General features: G+C 41.1%; 1 long non-coding RNA gene across 1 annotated transcript; it reads right to left on the minus strand.

The window, feature by feature from the left end:
* Positions 1–1019: 1019 nt before the first annotated feature.
* On the minus strand, positions 1020–2149 carry LOC103010825 (uncharacterized). Its single transcript, XR_449860.1, has 2 exons — positions 1922–2149; positions 1020–1348 (listed from the first exon to the last, which is right to left on the minus strand). It is a non-coding gene; the product is annotated as an uncharacterized LOC103010825 (long non-coding RNA).
* Between the last annotated feature and the right edge of the window lie 8093 nt (positions 2150–10242).

Raw genomic sequence — 10242 nt, forward strand, 5'->3', positions numbered from 1 at the left:
CTTCCCACCCTCACCTTCAGGCCCCCAGTGAACTCATGCAATCTCAATTAAAAGAACAAATTCATTCCCATTAAGTGGTACACACTCTTTAAAGAGACCATTCTAGGTTCTGTTTCAGATTGTGTTTTAGTGTATTTTAAAATGAAAAAATAGAAACAAACTGGCCCTTTTTAGGTGGCTCTTGCAAATTTGAGAGTCTAAAATTGGCAGACTCCTGCAGTTTTTAGCCATGAAGCCAAGTCTTTGAAAATAAATTAGACGTTCTGAGGTGGAACAGGGAAGTTAGAGGACCGCATAAAGATGAGTTGCCAGGGAAACTTCTAGTCAGAGGAAGGGGATGGGGAAGAATCCCACACGTGCTGCCCCTGTGCTCAGGGGAGGTGCTGACTGCTTTCTCAGCACTGAGGACAAACTTTGGGGCCAGTTCAGCACCAGGTCTGGAGGGTCTGCCCTGTGGCCAGCACTCATGCAAGGCCATGGGCCCCCCAAGGAAGCAAAGCACCATCGCCCTCTTTAAGGAGCTAATATCGACTGGAGTAGACACAAAGGGAACACAGTGATCTCCAAAAGAGATGTGCAGGCAAAGGCAGCACATAAAAATCATCCCTGGAGTCCATCCTAGAGAAGATGCCTGCGGTTAAGGATGACTCGGTATTACCTGAGTGTGCGTGTGTGTGTGTGTGTGTGTGTGTGTGGACGGGGGTGGGGGGATGGTGGGGGCGGAGGTTGGCGGTGGATCAAGATGTGTGCAGGGATGGTACCTCCTAGAACCTCAGGTGGGCCAAGCCTGGCAGGAGAGGCTGACATTGTCACAATCCCTTGTGACTGTAACAGATGACGTCTGTAGAGCGCTTGTTGTTTGCCTGGTGCAGCCCTAAGTCCTTTACTTTAACTATCAGCGCTTAGAGTGACAGCACCATGTACCATCCATTTGAGAGGGGAAGGGGATGGCGTTTAATAATTACGCTGAAACAACACGTACCAGCCATGACTTTCAAGGAAAACTAGAGCAAACAGTCTCTGTTTCTTATAGATTTTTAAAAATGAGGTACAGAAAGATTGTCACTTGTCCAAGGTTGGAGATTTTAGGAGGACAGAACCAGGGCAAGGTATCTGGGGGAGAGGGGCAGGGCCTGGACAGGAAAGGTTGAGAACAGACGATGGGAGGCTTAGAAGTAAAGCCGGGGAGATGTGGTGACTGGCTGAGGGTCAGAGGTGAAGAAGTCCCTTGAATTCCGGCCTCGGCAGATGGCGGATGGGGACCCGCTGACCGGGACAGAGCCTCAGAGAAAGAACAGCTCCAGTGTGAAATGCTGACTTCCATCCAGCTGTGGGTCAGAGGACACGTCTGCAGTGAGTCAAAGCAAAACATGGTTGGCAGGATTGGGATGTATACACTTTAAATTCAGTGGAGAAATTAAAAACTAAAAGAGATAGAAAAAACATATATATAAGCATATACTGGTGCTGGTTGAAACAAGTGAAAACGCTGATAGCCACAGTGTTTAAGGACCAGGAAAAGAGAAACAAAATAGTTCATCTGGCTCGTCACCCACATTAATTGCCAACGCACTAGTATACACACTAGTATATATAAAACAGATAACCAACAAGGACCTACTACTGTACAGCACAGGGAACTCTACTCAATATTCTCTAATAACCTAAATGGGAAAAGAATTTGAAAAAGAACAGATACATGTACATGTATAACTGAACACTTTGCTGTACACCTGAAACTAACACAACATTGTAAATCAACTACACGCCAATCTAAAAGAAAAATTTAGAGAAATAAGGATAACAAAAAGCATTCTCCTCTCTCTGTGCGATGCCCAGGAGCCCCGTATGAATGTTCGTTCCTCACTCCGTGCATTGCTCACCAGTCTCTCCGCTCAGACCCGTGTACCCGGACACCTACCCTGTGCACGCAGCAAGCTCCAGCCTCCTCCCTGCGCCCTCACCCACCACGCAGGCCCCAGTCCCTCTCTTCCCTCCTCACGCCACACGGGTCCCCTCCTCCAGGGAGGTGGCTGCGGGACTCCTGCTCCGGCCCAGGCAGTGACCCGGCTGCCCCAGGAGGATGGGAGGGTCCAGAGCTCCCTGGGTTCCAGACTCTCCTCCCCTCTGGGGACTGTCACCTCCCAGGGTAAAGTACTAAGGGCTCTGAAGGTACTGCGGGGTTGTTGTTTAGTTTTGTTTTTAATCTCCAGTTACTTTCCTAGCAGCAAAACATGGGGGATTGACCACCGTTATTACACAAAGATGATGAAAACATGGCAGTAAGTCAGGCCAAGCCCTTTCCCAACGTGAACTGAACAATATTAACTGAGCAGATAAAGGCCACCGTCCACGGCAATTGGCTTTGGATCCAGTAGAAGAGTTACAAGTGGAGTGTGGCAAGCCCAAGTTTAAGCCTGGGTAACTTTGTTCAGCTCAAAATGTTTAACATATTTATATTTTCTATTTGAAAAAGATTAACATTTTTATACAGCCCAGGCACTCACTGCAAAAAACATAGCCATCGTTAGAGCAGGAAGTTATTTCTATATTAGTTTTAGTACATTTATCCTCTCCCCTCCAAAAAGAAATCAAGAAAATTTTTCAATGTGTAATAGGTTTGAATGGACACGTCATCATAGAAGATATACAAATATACAAGAAATACATGAAAAAATATTCAACATCATTAGTCATAAGGGAAATGCAAATTAAAACCACAGTGAGATTCAATTAAATGCTTATTACAATGACTAAAAAACCCTGATAATACCAAGTGTTGGCAAAAATGTGGGGCAACAGGAATTCTAGTATATTGTTTGTCAGAACTCCAGAGGGTCCAGCAACTTGAGAAAGCAGTTTGGTAGGTGGTGGTAGTGGTTCATCTTGTGTTGCTGTGTTTTTATAAAGTTAGATCTACACTTTCCATGGGACCCAGTATTCACACTCCTAGCCACTCACCCGAGAGATATAAAAACATACCCATGTAATGACTTGTACCCAAATGTTTATTCAAATGAGAGAAAGCTAGAAAAAACACCAGTGTCTCATAGACTGATGAATGGGTAAGTAAAAGTCAGCACACAAACACACAGGAATAAAAAGAATGAACTACTGACACAGTCAACTACATGCATAAATCTCAAAAGGATCACAGTAAATTACAGAAGCCACACCCAAAAAACAGTAACCGTGTACGACTGTATATCTGTGAAATCTAGAAGAAAACAAAGCAATGGTGACATAAAGCAGATCAGACCTGGCCAGGGCCTTGTGGGCGTAGGGGAGGCATTGAGTGTAAAGGAGCAACAGGAAATTGGGGGGGGGCGGAAATGTGGCATATCTTGTCGATGGTAGTGGTTTAGACTGTGTACATTTGTTAACGTTGATGAGCTATATTTAAAATAGAACATATCCTTGTTTTACATTATACCTCAGTAAAGTTGATTTTTAATCAGCAAAATCACAAGCCTTATGTTACTGTATTTTACCTTGCATTTCTCCCCGGCTTCTGGCTCTTCTTTGTTGGGCCCCCTGGAAACGCCTCTGCGCCTCTGAGCAAGTTCAAGCTTCAGGCCATACGCGGTCTCTCACTGCTAATACTTGCTCTTTAAATGTTAACTGTTTTCCCAGCTTTGAACGGTGACTGCAGTTTTCTTCACCCAGAGGCCTGAGCACTGGGAGCGGCCTTACACCGAAAAGCCAGAAACTCACAGCTCTGACTTCTTTCATGTGCACTTTTGAGAATAAACACTGCTTTGGCTTCTTTTCTTTCTTTTTTTTTTTTCTCTTGGATGCTCTCCAGCATCTTTAAATTTTTTCTTAAATCCACTTTTATAATTGCTATTTCTGGAGGCTTCATAGGACCACCTCACTGTCAACATGCCTGGAGCTCAAGGACCTCCAGCTTGATTAGTTCAAAGACCTAATCAAACCCGTGTTTGATTAGGGCCCAGGACTGCATGATGTGACTTTCTTAGGCTCTAGCTCTCTCTGTTTCTGTCTCTCTCTGGGAGTCACACCCTGCTTCCTGACCAGCAACAGCTGGGGCTCCAAAGGCCTCTTTGCACTTTGCACCTTCCCTGTGCTTTTAAGTTCCAGGCAGTGGAGTTTCCATGAGAACAATTCTCTTAGAAATTGTGTGAATTTTCTATTAATTGCATTGGGGTTTATGCCAATAGAACAAAAGTCCAAGGACAAATCACTTTGAGATATGCCTTCTCTACTTTGAGCTCCTGTAACGCTCCTCCTAACATGTTTACACGTGTATTTTTAAACAGAAGATCACGAGGCACACACATGAGGTCCTTCAGAGGCCTTTGACTTTCTGAAAGCTTTGATCAGGTGCCGCCTTAAATCTCTCTGAGGTTTCAAAAGGGGTCTTCTAGACCCACCTTCTGTTTTATTTTTTCCCCAAAGCAATTTCTTAATATGAGATTTGTTTTGCCGTTTGGATAGCCTGGGAATAACAAAAGAGCACTACTTTTGAACCCTTCAAATCCTGAATCCTTTAAAAGATCTTTAATTTTGTTTGAAGCCTAAAATTTCCTTTTTTAGCTCATCTCTCTTCTCCCTAATATTACGACAGGCACCTAGAAGAAACCAGGTGCTGTTTTTACAGTATTCTGCAGAGCTAAATCATTGACCTCCTTAGGGGTATTTCCTGCTTTCCACACCGTTGCAGGTGAGAGCACTGACAAACTTCCCAACACTACGTGACAAGGGGACCCTTTCCCTCTTCTTGCAAAAACACATTTTCTTACTCTTCATTAGCCATTACAGACGGCCTTCTCCAGGCCATCTGGACTCAGGCTAATAGTCTCTCAAGACTGTTGCCGAGTCTGCCCACTCTGAATCCCAAGGTGAATGCCACATGTGTTAGGTTTTTGTTACAGCAGCACCCCTATTACAGGCACTAACTTTTCCCTGTTCTTTCTGGATGATTAACAGATCACCCCCCCAAACCTAGGGGCTTTGAACAATAATCATTTTACCCTTGCGTCTCATGTTCCTGGGGGTTGCCTGGGCTCAGTCAGGGTCCTCACATTTTTGCATCTGAGGATGGAGTCTCCTTGAAGCCCTCCTTACTCCCATCAGACAGGGGTCCACGTCCATCTGCTGGGCCTGGTGGCTGGAGCCCTTTCTTCATGTGGCCTTTCTGTGTGATCTGGGCTAAGTCACAAGAGTTGACACACCAAGAGACAGCAAGTAGAAGCTACCAGCTTCTTTAACCTTGGCCTTGGAAATAGGCACAGTGACACTTTGCTGTACCCTCTTACTCAAGCCGTCACAGAGCCCAGATTCCAGGAAGGGAACACAGACCCCATCTCTAGATAAGAGTGTCAATGAACTTTGTTCCTCATGTTTTAAAACCACCAGGTGGTTTGATATCCCAAAAAGTTAACAGGAGCTCTGTATCCATTAAGACACTTACATGCCTAAGCCCCACTGCTTTGAACACAGAGAGCTCCACCTAGCACAGAAATCAGGAGAATTTTCAAACTTCCTCACACCCTTTCTATTTAAGAATCACGTGTAATGTTGCTTATTGTTTTTAGGCATTAAAGCAGTTGCAGAATTGCTTAACCTCTGTCCCCACACACATACAAACACACACATACACAAACACACTTGCACATTTTAGTCTTTGTGATTAGTTTGTTGGACTAAATTTTAGCTTTGGAAATTGAGACTTTAAGCTCTGATTTTTACTAATGATTTCAACATTAATATAAGGAAGTTTCTTTTAATAAAATTAAAAGTAATATTTTTAATTGATGACATAATATGACTAGCAAATTCGAAATAGCAACCAAAAATTTGAAATAAGAAGACATTTTGGTAAGTTGGCTGATCACAAAGTTAATACATAGATATAAGGTTTTTCTTTATAAAATCAATAACTGATTAGAAAATATAATGGAAGAAAATATGTAATTTTTAGTACCATCACATAAAATAGAAATCTTGAAAAACCTTAACAATCAAGTTTAGAGTCCCTAAAACTTAGGAAACTTTGAAACCCCTTTGTGGACCATAAATGAAATTTTCATAAATGGAAAGACTTATCTTGTTTTCAAATACAAAGACCTGATATTGTAAAATGTCACATTTTTCCCCAACTGATTTATAAAAATACAGTGCAAATCCTATAGGATTTTTATGAGAGAGAAAGCCTTAATAAAATAATATGAAAGTTACTCGTTTACAAAAGAAGAGAAATGAGAGTGAAGGAGAATGAGGCTGGTGCTGACACGTAAAATGCAAAATCGTACAGACTTCACGGTAGCGGTCTCGATAATGGTCCAGGATCAGGCCCATAAAGGGCACAACATCCCTGAGCATCTGAAAATAGACACACATACTTGTAGGAATTTGTCAGATGATGAAGGTACACTTTAAATATCTATGGTTTATTAAATAAATTGTTATATTTATAATTATATTAAATATAAATTTAACATATTAAGTTATATTAAATATAAACGTGCTCTGCAAATAAATTGGAGAAAATAACTAGACTTTTTCCCCTTAAAGGGGGAGAAAATATTCCAAATTAATCAAAGATTGCAATGTAACAACTTGAAGACACAAAGATAATAAAATATAAAGTTTTCTTGACTATTTCTAATACGAGGGGAAGAGTGGTCCATTAAAATATAAACTCAAAATCACAACAAAGAATCTCCATGTAGAACACCTAAATGTTAGCCTTCTGCCGACTATAAAGATATCTAGACAAAGAAGAAAACACTGGAGAAAAATCATTTTACAGAACATAGATGATACATTTTGATTTCCTTAATAATAAAAAAAAAAACTTGTTACAAATTAATTATTGAAAATACTAAGATGCCATTTCAAAGGGGCCCGTAAACCAAAATAAAAAGCTGTTCAACTTAGTTTATCTGTAAAGAAATGCAAAGTAAAGCAATGACCAATTATGACAAAGTATCAGAGTCCATTGACCAATATGTAGCACTAACACCGGCAGTCACAGTTTTAGAAAGGAGGTGGCAATCCTTCTGTCCTTGAAATAGTTTACTATTTATTTGAGGTAGGTAATTTATTTATGTATATCATTTATTTATATATATCATTTATTTATTTATATCATTCATGAGAAATGGGACATTCTGTCTACCTTCTGCAGCCACATTGATTGTAAAGCTCTTATATAGCATGAAAATATTATATCCAGTTAGAATAATCTTGGCCAGAATAGGTTTGTTTAAAAATTAAAACCAGCAGACATATTTAGTGTTTTACATGAATCACCAAGAACTCACGACCAGGGTTACGCGTGTCAAAGGGACGTGAGTCACAGCTTCACGTGCTGTTTAATTGCTGCAAAGGACAGTGCCCATCAGTGTCAGCTGCTCCAGAAGGTTTCCAAAACTCAGTGAAGGAAGAAGGAGACAGGAACACCCTGAGTTTCAAGGACCCCCTGTCTTTTAATGGGCTGCTTTGGTAGCTGAAAGTGGTTTAAGTTGAGGTCAGATCACCCGGGCTTAGGATTTGTGCTAGGGACCAAGTAACTGGACCAAAATCAGCCATGACTTAGTGTTGGTGTCAGTAGGGTGACAGTTTCCCGTGCTTCCTTGCGATAGCCCCCATGTTACACATACTGTTCTGGAATCATGCCCAGCCTAGTACTTCCTGGATGATAATATTTATAATATTATTAATAATGATTATAGTCAAAGCTAGGCTAGTTTCATATATTACCTCCATTTTGTATTTTCATTCTGCCGATCTCATGTAGAAGTATATGAATTTCAGGTACAGGGATCAGAGATCTCATTTCAATATGTGGTTAATTCTGAAATACAAACAATGATCATTCATCCCTCTTTTGCTAACCCTTCCCATCCGCTCCATTTGCTGATTAAGTGGTAAGCAGTTGGAAGTAGTGTGCAGAGACGGTTTGCTTCTTCTAGCCTTTGTGGCAGGCAGGAGACAAGTGAGATGCCAATGACCCTGGCTGTTCCCTTCCAGCTCCATGGGCTGTGCTTTGGCCTGCATGAAGTGCCAGGGCACTCGTGGGGTGGGGGACGGGCAATGGGAATCCTTGGGAATTATGGTTTATAGGCGCATAAAATACGTGTGTAAAAGAAGTTGAGTAGTCCTGTCATAGAAAAGATGGAAAGTAAACACTTGGTACAGCAGTTTTTTTCAATTCTTCTAAAAATCTATAACTTTGTATTTATTTCATTTATTGTTTGATAACCCTTTTAAAGGATAAAAAGATGCGCATCAGAGAGCTCAAGAGTTCAAGTGTATATTAGTGAGAAATTAGATATTAGTTAGAATACTCAAAATATTGATGATTTGTGTATAACCTGCACAAGATATGTTTTCACCATTATTATCCAGCATGAGACAGTAGTGATGACACAAATCTTTTGGAAACCGGAAAACAAAAACCTGCTGGCGAAGCATCAGAATCTACTTCAAAAGCTGATCATTATTTTAAAAAGACTGTGCCCCAAAGATGAAAAATTAACACATGAAACTGCAGAAGGTGTGTTTACATATCACCCTGTAAGCATGGTTTTTATTTATATGAAACAATTACTCTCCTAAGTTAAGTTCATCCAGTTTTAATTCACATTTTCTCGGGCATGTACAAAAACTAAAGTGATAGCTGTTACTGTGTTCATTTTGCTAGCGAGGAAAGAATTTCTTGGTGAAATAACCCTACTTTTCTCTCTTGGGCGGCGTGGAACGGGCTGCTTCATAAGAAGGAGGGCGAGTGCAGGCTCAGAGCCCACAGTCCCGACAGATGCTGGCTGTCGCTGCAAGGCTGTAACCCCACTGCTGCCCAGTGGTCCTTGAAGACACTGGGCAGCTTCTGACTCACTGAAAGAGTCGCAGAAAGATAGCTTCTACCTCCCCTAATAAAGCCAGATCAGTCTCAGAAAGAAATTTCTCCTTCCATTCATTTGCCTGTGAGAATACCCCACGCAGGTTATAGGGCAGACCTGGAGCAGTGCAGATTCAGATTTGGTTTGTTAGATGTGGGTAGAGGTCTGAGGGTCTGCGCCTCTGATAATCCTCCAGGGGTGACTGTGGCCTGAGGAACAAGGCTTGGAGCCCACTGAGCACCATGCCCAGTTGTGCTTTGCCCTCGTTCTGGGGCTTTGGTCCTACAACCATTGAGTCAATGTGGCAAAGGTGGCTCAAGCCACACCACACAGAGAATCGCCCATGTTGCCCAAAACTTCTGGGTGAACACGTTGTTTCCTCAAGGTCTAAATGAAACAAGCTGGACGACCTTCTCTTCCAGGGTGACGATGGCCGAGTGCCAAGGGAGGCACAGGCACTTGGATCTGAAGGCTCTGATGCTTTCTAAGATGAAAATGACGCCAGAGACGGCCCCAGTCACCACCATACAGGATACTGTTGATACCTTTGGTTTTTTAATAGGAGTTGATAAACCAGAAACCCCCAAAATAAGCCCCTATGTGGACTGGAAAGGAGGAGTGGAGGCTGAACTGTGCTTTACTATTTTTCCAACTACGTGGAATACATTCCTGCGAGCAAAGAATACCATCTATTTTTGAATTACGTGATACTAAAAGTTAATTAACTTCATAACGATATGAAATGCCTTCTACTAAGGCAATTAAAGGATAATTTAAAAAATAAAGCTAAAGAAAAAATTGGTCTGATTAACCAGCACAATTCCATGTAGTATCACATTTCATAAAATTATGAATTTTGTGAAACTTAAGTCCCTTGGTCTCGATTTGGGTTTTATATTTTCATTTACATTATTCAGTCTCTTTCTTTCCATGTTAGATGATATTTTTTACCCCAAGTCCATATTTGCACCTAGAATATAATAGAGGGTGACCTTTTTTTTTTTCCTCTGTGGACTATTTCAGTTTTAAAAGAGTACATTACTACTACATTAAGTAAAATTTTAGAAATGAATAAGTTAATAAGAAGTTATTTGGTAGAACTTGGATCATTCTGGTCCCTTTAATATTCGGTATAACTGAATAAAGTAGATTAGCTCTCTTTTAATTAAATCATAGAAGCGTCTATGATATTGATATTGATGTAATTTTGATTGCCTTTCTTGGAATTATTTTTCCTTCTACGTGTCATTTTCAGACATCTATTTTTGGAGAGCGACAGTAGAATGTTTATTTTCATAAGCCTAGCAAGCTTTTGCCTGACTAGTTCAGTTATATTCACAGCAACCTAAAGCAGTTAAGTATGTTTTAGGTTGCT

Source organism: Balaenoptera acutorostrata, chromosome 17 (genome assembly GCF_949987535.1).
Source record: "Balaenoptera acutorostrata chromosome 17, mBalAcu1.1, whole genome shotgun sequence".
In the NCBI taxonomy this organism is placed as follows: Eukaryota; Metazoa; Chordata; class Mammalia; order Artiodactyla; family Balaenopteridae; genus Balaenoptera; species Balaenoptera acutorostrata.